This window comes from Agelaius tricolor, unplaced genomic scaffold (genome assembly GCF_023055355.1).
Source record: "Agelaius tricolor isolate 1412-34295 unplaced genomic scaffold, bAgeTri1.0.p SCAF_73, whole genome shotgun sequence".
NCBI classification, from domain to species: Eukaryota; Metazoa; Chordata; class Aves; order Passeriformes; family Icteridae; genus Agelaius; species Agelaius tricolor.
Window position 1 is genome coordinate 194,016 of NW_027269333.1, and position 10,735 is coordinate 204,750.

A 10,735-nucleotide genomic window follows, 5' to 3' on the forward strand; every position below is an offset into this window, starting at 1 on the left:
AGGGCAGTACATGGGTGCTGCTTTTGCTTTTTGCTTTGCTTTTCGCTTTGCTCTTGCTTCGGCTTTGCTCCTGCTTTGCTCTTGCTTTTTTGCTCCTGCTCATTAGTTAGTTTAGCTAAGCAGTCCAAATTTTCCCTGGACTGTTTCTCCTTTCCCTTTTTTGGACCTACTCGGACCTGCTCCGGACTGGGACCTGGGAAACACCGAGAGTTTGCACCTTGCGGCCAAGGTGCAGCAGCTACCCCAGCACAGGACAGACTGATAACAGAGCGAGCACTCCCAAGAGAGACTTTCTGAAGTTGTCTACTTTTTCAGAGCGGTGAAAGAGTGGTGCCATCTGGTATTGTTCCTTTTGTGTGCTGGGGGGTGCTTTGCCTGTTACAGAAACAGGTTCTTTCCACTTGTTTCCAAGGAATCCTTCCCGACCCGGTTGGGGGGAGGGGCCGTGTGGGTTTGTTTTCTGGAGGGTCCACCTTTTGGCGGTTTTCTCCCAAATTTGCCCTAAACCAGGACATTTACCTACTCCCATTGGGATGAACATTACTTTGGTAAAGCAATCTTTGCTTCATCAGGACTTCATTGAAATATTGGAGAAGATCAAGCAGAATAGACAGAAAGCACTGGTAACTGTTCATCACAATGTGAAAGAAATACACCATGTCATAGAGAGAGTAAGAAAAGATGCTGAACACAGGTGGTAGGATACTCTTTTTGGGTGGTCACCTACTGCCACAAGAGTCCTGAACAGTATGTGTCATCCCATCATTGGCCTTTTGCGTTTCGTTTTGATTGGGGTTTTTTAATCAGCAATCTTACTCATTGTGAATTGGAGAATGATGAAAGAGTTAACAAAATTGATGTCTGTAATTACTGCACACAACTTGGCTGATGTCCTTTTCACTGTGGACATCTCCAAGACTATTGACACAAGGCGACTACAAATGAGAGGATGTGTTTTGAAATAATCTTCAATTTTCTTTGATGATTATAAGAAAATTACTTCTGATTTTTGGTGAATTGTTTTGAAAAAAAATATTTTCAATTAACTGTTGTTGATTTGTTTATTGCTTTATTGCCTTTGATTATTTGTGATTAGTTTCAGATATTTGAAAAAAATGTTTTAAAATAATATGGTCTAAATTCCTGTTATTATATTTGTTTCTTGTTTCCTTACCCCCGCCTTTTTCTATCTTTTCTTTTCCTTCCCTTCTCTCTCTCTGTCTGACGTATTGTCTCTGCTTTCCGGGATATGCTACCAATGTACGACAAGTACACAACAATACTACAGAACACTGCTGATGAAGACCCTTTGAAGCCTGTCGTGAGTCACCAGGTGCTGTGAAAGATGGGCTGAGGTTCCCCTCATTTGCCTCACGACCGTCCACAGGACCGATATCAGGAGCCTGAGGACCCCGATGGGACCTCTGGCCTGCCAGTAATGGATGAACACCAAAAATCCTGAGGCCCCTGAGCAGAATTCTGGCCTGCCAAGTGATTGTTCACAGCTGTGTCTTCAGTGACTGCTTCTAGCAGGGCCTGCCAAAGGGCGACCCGGCCTATATGCTTGCACCTGCTTCACGACAAGAGACCAGGAATTTTCCCACCTCTTGGCCAGACGAACTTGCTGGGGCAACTTGGTAGCCCCCCCATGGAAAATCCTTCATCTGCTCCACTACCGCCGTGAGGCACGGAGATGAAGCCCCCCTACCAAGGACTGAGACTGAGGCACCCGTAATTCTGATGCAGGGGTGCTGGCCTGACTGAAGCAGGATGCCTGCTGAGTGCTGCCTACAGATGTGCCTACAGGACCTAGACTGGTTTCCCCCAGAAACAGTGGGTCCCACTCACTGCTGCTACTGACTTATCCTGCTGAGAACATGGACTGTCTGTACCCGTCTTCAATACCTTTTTCCCCCTCAGCAATTTCAAAAGAATTCTTCTTCTTGATTGTGTCTGTTCCCCCTCAGCCATTTCAAGATTCTGCTTCCCCCCTCAGCAATGGACTATAATAGAACCTTGAGTTCACCAGGACTTTGAGATCTTCCCAACGTGACTAGGCAAACTCTATCGGCTGGACTAAGAGGACTTAGTCTCTCCATGTGTGGTAGCTATACTCCCTCTCTCTTTCTCCCCCTCTTTTTTATTCTTTTCCTCTCCCTGATTCCTTTCAGGCATTTGCTGTGGTCATTCTATAAAGATGCATTTGTTTTGATTGATACTGCAATCCCCTTTCCAGGTTGTCTGTTGCACTCCCAGATCAGTTAACCAACCAACCAGTTAACCAACCCGTTGGTATGAGCGGATCATGACAATGCCTTCTTTCAAGCTGAAATTGGTTCTAGTCCATAGAAGCACACTGGTAGGTAAAAGTAGACTCTAAAAGATAACATTCAAAACGTATTTCCCTTGTCTTCCCATTAAAGCAAGTGAAGAAAGCAGACAGGAGATCTTCAGATAACATGCTATGCAAATTGAAAAGATTCTGTCCTTATTTGAAGCAACTGAGGAACTCACACCATGAAATACAGTTCAGACAGATGGAAGGGTCACAGATGATGTCAAATCTATACTTCCAAGTTTGAATGAAGCAAGATTTCTTGAAGTACAATCCTATAAAATGAAGGTGAGTTTGCAGAAGCAATTGAACTGGCTCTGTTTTCTAAACACAATGTTTTCTAAGTAACTGAGGATTCAGGAAGGCAACCTTGGACTTTAAAGGATTTAGAAACATACAAATACCAAGACTGGCAGTTCATTAGCTTTAACAGTCTCTTCAAATAAGATCTATTTTTAACTTCTTCTTGTAGTAGGTCTGAAGACATTAGGAATGATGCAATAAAACAAAACAAACAACAAACCAAAACAAAACCAAAACAGCTTTCTCAAAAAGCTTGGAGAAACCAGAGAAATTATGATTTTTAGGGGTTAAGTAGTCCTTTAAAAGTGGTCTCTGGGAAAAGAGATAAAAAACCACTAATTGACTGTGGAGTATATTCCAAACTTGTACTGAAGCATGTAAGGGACAAGAGCCTGTGATAAAACGACTATGCTGGGTTCATCTGTTAAAAGCATTCCAGAATGGCTGAAATTATCAATCACATAATGTGGGATTAAAAAAAAGAAAAAAAAAAAGAAAAAAGAAGAAAACATAAGGAAAAAAATATTTTGAACATGTTTTCCCATTCCCAGATGGCATAACAGCTTTATTTCATTTTGTTCCTAAGACTGATTTATAGCTTATGAAGTGTTTTACAATTGAGAGTGAGAGTGTTCACACTAACCGTACAATTTGGATGGATCTCTTTTACTTTGCAGAGCAGCAGATACAGTTTAGCACTCCACAGTTCAGTCCCCAAAAGTGAATGGGTGTGGCAGATTTAGCCTAACTGCCCAGTCCACCAGAATGCTTAATCATCTTGAAAAATGCTTTGCTCTATCTCATTATCTGGACATGTCTCTCTAGCTCCGCTTTGAGCTCCTTGATCTTTCATCTACAGGATGAGATCCAATTTAGCTTAGCAAGGACATAGCCTTTCAAAACCACATCTTTTATCTTCTGCATTCATACAAGTACATTTCTACTGCAGGCAACCCTGTGGAAGATCCTAGTTGTTTTGTTTCTCAGCTATGTTGTTGCATAAAAGAGCTCTTCTTTTAATTTTCTCCCTGCTAAAGGATAGGCTCTGTACTTAACTGATTGTGATGCTAACTCATTATCATCTATTCTTCAGTCGTACAGAGTAGGCAGCAGAGTTTTCTTCTGAAGACATTCATTTAATGAGAAATGCTGAAGGTCTGACTTTAGTTGCAAAGGTCACTGATTGACAGATTGCAAAATTGTTAAGTCTAGTAAGAGCAGGAAAAGTGTGCTGTTGCTGTGCCTGTAAATGTCGTGTCAGCTGCTGTTGGGATAAAAAGCACGAGCATAAGAGAAGATATCTGCATGGATAGAAAAGAAATTTGTTGTGATTTCTGCACTAAGGAACAAGAGGAAGTATGAAGCACTTATTTCAGTGGCTAAGACAGTATCATCATTGGGCCAGTTCTCTTCAACATCTTTTGAACAACATGGACACAGCACTTGAAGGAATATTAAGAAAGTTTGCCAGAGACACTAAATTGGGAGGAGCTGTGAACTAACTCCCTTGAGGGCACAGAGACCTTGCCCAGAGATCTTGCCAAATAGGAGAGATGGGCAATTCTTGCTGGCCGGGAGCCTATGCACAAATCACAAAAGGGGCGGGACTGCTGGGGACGGCGTCTCAAGCTGGTTTTTTTTCCAGCATCAGTCTCATTACGTGGTGATGACAATGGGAAGCTGCCAGCAGCTCACGTCCCCAGCAGCAGACAAAGAACTTAATGTTACAACTGACTTGAAAAGTTTTTTGACCAATCACACAAAGCAAAAGCATATTGACAGTACTACTTCTATCCAATCACTATAAAGACATGTACCTGGGCTTAGAACAATGCTCGCTTCTTTCGAATAAAAGACCTGCTTGTAAACCTTAAGACACAATGCACAGAGCTCCATTATTAAGCTTAGAACTACCTAACATCTGGCTAGATATACTTTGCTGTAGCTTAGGGAGTTATTCTAGACAAGCATTAATACACAGACCATTGTTCCATTTGTCCTTACTTTTCTACTTCTCATCTAACTTTTCCGCTGACAAACCTTATGACTACTGCTTAGCTCCAATGACAGTTCTGCTGTCTCTGAGGCCTGCCTTTTGCAGCTTTTCCAAACCCCTCTGTTTTTGAGGATTCCCACAGGCAATCACCAACCAGATGGAGTGGAACAAGGGCAAGTGCTGGATTCAGCACCTGCAACAGGGCAATCCTAGTGGGTGTATAGACTAGGGAGGGAGCAAGAGGCTGGGAGAAGCACTGCAGAAAGGGACCCAGGCTCCTGGCCAATGGCAAGCTGAATGTGCATCAGCAGTGCCCTGGCAGCCAGGAGGGCCAAGCCTGTCCTGGGGTGCATCGGGCACAGCATCACCAGCTGGGCAAGGGAGGGGATTGTCTTGCTCTGCTCTGCTCTGCTCTGGGGCGGAATCACCTTGGTATTAGAAAGTCCTCAAATGAAGTCTACAAAGACAGGACTCAAAGAAATGGCACGCAGCTGAGTCAGGGGAGGTTTAGGTCGGGTATCAGGAAAAAGTTTTTAACCAGAGGATGGCTGGGCACTGGAAGAGTCTCTCCTGGGAGTGGTCACACCATCACACCTGTCTGAGTTTGGGACATTGCTCTCAGGCATATGGTGTGATTCTCAAGGATGGCCCCAGGCAGGGCCAGGAGTTGGACTGATGATGATCCGCATGGGGTCCTTCCAATTCAACAGATTCGACGACTCGATGGTTCTGTCCTGGTCACTCCAGGTATATTGCTTGGTCTCATCAGATTTTGATCTGCTCTTGTTGGTCAGACTTTGTCCCTAGTGGCTAATGATATTTATCACAAAAGACAAAGTGCCTTTTCTCAATTTTCTCAAGCAATTGGAACATGCGCCTTAGAATCCTAAAAAAGTCTTTTCTTTGAAACAGCACTGTAGTGTTTTTCACTGCCCAGTAGTCTTTCCAGATCTTAAGGAGAAAGAAGGCAAAATGAGGGGACGTATTGCGATGAATGATTGTCATTTTTCCGGTTCTTTAGCAGTATATTTGTACTTCCACTATTCTTTTCTGTAAAATCATGGTTTTCTATAGTATCCAATTTTCTAGCAAGACACATGTCTGCAACTGAGCCCAATCAGTCTTTGTGAAAAGATATTGTCAAAAGTACAAAACATATGAATAGGCAGTGACAAGTGAGGGAAAAAAGGAGTATGAGAAGCAGCTGCATGATACTAAAGTGAGACAAGAAGGAGGAGAAGGTGCTCCAGTTGACAGAGCAAAGAATCCCCCACAGTCCCTGGAGGACATCATCATCAAGCAGGTTGTCTCCCAGCAGTCCCTGGAGAACCGTGGTGGAACACATACCTACACTGCAGCTCGTGGGGAGCTCCATTGCACAGCAGGTGAATGTGCCTTGAAGGAAGCTGCAGCTTGTGGAGGGAGGGAGGGCCAGAAAAGCATCCTTGACCTCTTGGAAGAGTGGAAGAGTACGGGCAAATCTTAAACAGCTGCTAACTCTAATCTATTCTCTTTCCGCTTCTTGTCTTAGGTAAGTAAGAAGACAACCCAAGAATTAGAAGCCTAAATTCTTTTGCTTGAAGCTCCCATTCTTTCTGCCATTCTCTTAAAATTTAGTTTGAAGTAAAACTCATGGTAAAGTTCTTAAGGCTTGATGTTCAGGCTTTTCAGAAAATAAGGAGTGCAAATAACTCTTGTCACTGTCATTTTTTTCATAGAACGAAAAAAGGGAAATTCCTGGTTTTCAAGGACTTATGGAAATCCATTGGTAACGGTGGTGAGACTGAAGAGTTTAATTAAACTGAAAAGAGAATGTTGTGGAGCTACCTCAGCTCTGTACAAGTTTTTTTACCAGGAAGTCTAGACTTTTAAACAGACTAAGGACACAATAGTTATCTCTGGGAATATTTTAGTATGTATAGTACCTTCATCTTTAAATAGTTCTATCTGTTTTACAGTTATAACTTAGGCTTTAAATTTGATGTGAAAAGAAATATTTGTGATTCAGATCATTTCCATTTCTGAAGCATTTCAGTTGTTGACTGTTTTTGCTGTCTCCTGAGGGCGAGAAAATAGTCTTTGTACCAATACTGAGACAAACTAGATGGAAAAATTTGTTTTCCTCATTCTTTTCTGTCTATTCGAACTGGCACAGCAGCGAGACCACTGCTATGAGTCTGAGTGGCCCTTCCACTCCAGGATGACAAACTTGTAGTGACTAGTATGTTATTTGCACACATTTCTGATGCCGGTTGTTAACTGTTGTGCAGAAAGATCTGTCAACCTTTTTCCCAGGAGGGCACTTCTGAATTGCTTCACTTGTCTCTGAAGCAGAGAACTGGCACTCCATTTCTGAGATTTTGCTGTGTTAGCCCCCAAACCCATTTCTTTCAAATGCCTTTTACTTTCAACCCAAGCACTTCATTACTTCATGATGTAATCTCTTGTTCTTAATGTTCGGGGGATTGTTTTAGACTGAAAAGAACATATTGCAGTAAGCAGGTAGAACATCTATCTTAAGCAGTATCCATCCCTTGGCTTTGGTTCATGTATCATAACATCTGCAAGGCATGTCATTTACAATCAATGGATGGGCTGGGGTAACGGGCCACAGGTTTAGGAATCTTTCGCCAATTAATTTTGCGTTAAAATTTAGCTCTTATCATTTCAATTGGGTCTTTATTAAAACAATCATCTATTTATTACCTGTACCACAATGACCAGTGTACCTGTACCACAGTCAACAGTGGCTGAGCATCCTACAACAATTCCAAGAAGAAGAATGGTCTGAGCCCCCAGTGCAGCACATGAAGTCTGTCATCAAGCCAGAGTCCCGCAGGCGTTTTCTCAGCCTGGAGAAGAGCAGAGTCTGGGCACATTGTTAGAGCAGTTCTCCAGTAGCTGAAGACAGCCTACCAGAAGGAGGCAGGTGAGCTACACAAGGGCACGGAGCGATAGGAAAAGTGTGGATGGCTTTAAAACCTGAAGAGGATAGGCTTCCTTTGGCTATTGGGAAGAAATTCCTTGCCAAGAGGGTTGTGAGACACTGGAACATGTTGTGGGTGACCAATTCCTGGAAGTGATCAAGGCCAGCTTGAATGGGTCTTTGAGCTTAAGGCGGTCTAGTGGAAGATGTCCCTGACAATGACATGGTGGGGGGGGATGTAGGTGAATTTAAGGTCCCTTCCAAACCCAACCATTCCATTATTCTATGGTAATCATTCTGTACAGTAGCAGTAAGAAGTTGAAGCTAGAAATAACATATTCATGCTGAGAAACTGCTATCCAAGGAGTTGAACGGTTTGGGTCTCACATTTATGGGCCATTTAGCAATACTGTATCTAATATCTAGTCCTCGCTCTTTATCATACACGCAAGTATTTTATCATCTTTAAGGTTTCTGACATTTGGGAATTTTCTTTCCTTCTCTTTCTTTCTTTCTTTCTTTCTTCCTTTCTTTCTTTCCCTCTTTCCCTCGTTCCTTCTTTCCCTCTTTCCCTCTTTTTCCCTTCCTTTTCTTTCTTTCTCTTTCTTTCTTTCTTTCTTTCTTTCTTTCTTTCTTTCTTTTTCTTTCTTTCTTTCTTTCTTTCTTTTTCTTTCTTTCTTTCTTTCTTTCTTTCTTTCTTTCTTTCTTTCTTTCTTTCTTTCTTTTTCTCTTTCGCTCTTTCCTTCTTTCTTTTCTTTCCTTCCCCCACTTCCTTCCTTCACTGCCTTCCTTCCACTATGTCCTTCCTTCCACCACGTCCTTCTGCCACTTCCTTCCCTCCCTCCCTCCACTTTGATGTTAATTTGCAAACTGTCAAGTAGTTACAGGAAATTACTCTTCTTTAAATATCATTTTGAAGCTTAGAAATGAAGAAATAACAAAATTGTGTCAAAACGGGGCATTTAAAAGCCATTTGAAAGTGAGAACTAGCTATTGAAAAGTCAAAAATACAAAAATGAAATGATGGAGTGGATGGTTTTAAGGGATATTCTTTGTATGGCTTTGATACAAATGAGGATCTCAATTTTTACACCTTCTAAAAACACATCTTGAAACTTACTACTTTCCGTGACAAAAATATTTCCAAAACAAGGAAATTGATTCATGCAGATGAAAATATCATCTTCCAAATAGTCCTCATCAAGTCCAAAAGATTACCCTGCTTTTACGTAGTAAGCTTTATGGAGATTTCTAGTCTCACACAAACAAAGAAGAATCTTTCAAATGACTAGAAAATCTTAAAAAGCAAAATAACCTTGAAGAAAAAAGATCCAAAAAAGAGCAGGGAATTATATACGTCCACACTTGTTACATGTTGGTTACTAATATTGGCTCTAGTTTGTTGGCGAGTACACTTCCCATTCACGCACGCAGATACCCCTCTTCCTCCTGCACACAGTTGTGTGATATTGGGTCTCAAGGAATGGACTATTTTCTCTTAGATAGGTTTTGGTTCTCAAAGTCAAAGCGTAGTCTTCCTGGCTCTATTACCAGGATTTTGTTCCGGGAAGGGAATGTGCTTGTGCCTGTTAGAAATGGGGAGGAGGAGACAGAAAGCAAAGCCATTTGAAGACAACCTGCAGCAGAACTAAGAACGAAAGGTGCTTCTTGACTGCACAGCAAAAGAAATCTCGGGAGTAAAACCCGGGAAAACTTGAGGTGCTGATAGAGTTTCTCCTTGTGACAGCTTTGAAACGGACAGAAAACAGCACTTTCCCATTCTCCTGCTCTTTCAATTCACATGAACATTCGAAGAAAAAGGGTTTTGGACAACTTTCTTTTGCTTCTTGCTAAACACACTGCTGACACTCCGGGCAACTTCCAGAAAAAGATCGGGGATGCTTTTTGTATTGGGACAGTTTCTCCTTGCGAGACATAGTAGAAAAGCTTTTTGCTAAGATGTAGGCGACAAGAGACGCAGATTCAGAGATAGGGAGCTCTCCGAAGGTAAGGGCCTCTCCCGGGCGTCTTTCCGCAGAAGCCGTGCTCCGGAGCGCACCGCGACCGGCACAATGCTCTGTGTGCAAAGAAGCGGCTTCTTCGCCTCCGGAAGACTGAGACCGCGGCCTCTTCTTTAAAAGCGAAGAACGAAGCCGCACAACATGGGGATTGTGTGTGCAGCTCTCAAACCTAAAGAAAACGGTACCTTACCACTCTCCTGCCTTTTCCATTCACATTACCATTGAAAAAGCAGGAGTTTTGGACAACTTTCTTTTGCTTCTTGCTAAACATTCTGCAGACCTCCGTGCAACTTCTAGAACAAGAGCGGAGATGCTTTCCGTACTGGCACAGTTTGTCCTGGCAAGACATAGTAAAAAAGCTTTTTGCTCAGTTTTATGCGACGAGAGAGGCAGAAGGCAGAGATACGGAGCTCTCCGAAACTAAGCCCCCGGCCAGGGCGTCTTTCGTCAGAAGCCGCTCTCCGGAGAACACCGCCACCGGCACAATGCTCTGTGCGCGAAGAAGCCGCTTCTTCCCCTCCGGGAGACGGAGAGAACGGCAGCTTCCCAAAGGCGAAGATACAAGCCGCAGCACACCGATATAGTGTGTGCAGCTTTCAAATTGATAGAAACCAGTACTTTACCACTCTCCTGCCGTTTCATTCATATTATATTCGAATGAAAGGACTTTTGGGACACTATTTTTTTCTTCCTGTTAAACACTCTGCAGTCCTCTGTGCAACTTTTAGAACAAGATCGGGGATGTTTTGTGTACTGGCAGAGTTTCTACTTGCAAGATATGGTGGAAAAGCTTTTTGCTAATTGTGGAGCGACAAGACACGCAGAAGACGCAGATACGCAGCTCTCCGAAGCTAAGTGCGGGTCCCGGGCTTCTTTCGGCAGAAGCCACTCTCAGGAGCTCACCGCGACCGGCACAATGCTCTGCGCGCAAAGAAGCCGCTTCTTCGCCTCCGGGAGACAGAGAGAGCGGCAGCTTCCCAAAGGCGAAGAACCAAGCCGGCCAACACCAGCATAGTAGGAGAAGCTTTCAAACAAATAGAAAAGAATACTTTACTACCTCGTACCTTTTCCTTTCTCATTAAATTCGAATAGAAGGAGTACGAAACAACTACTTTTCGTTCTTGCTAAACTTTCTACAGACCTCTCTGCAAGCT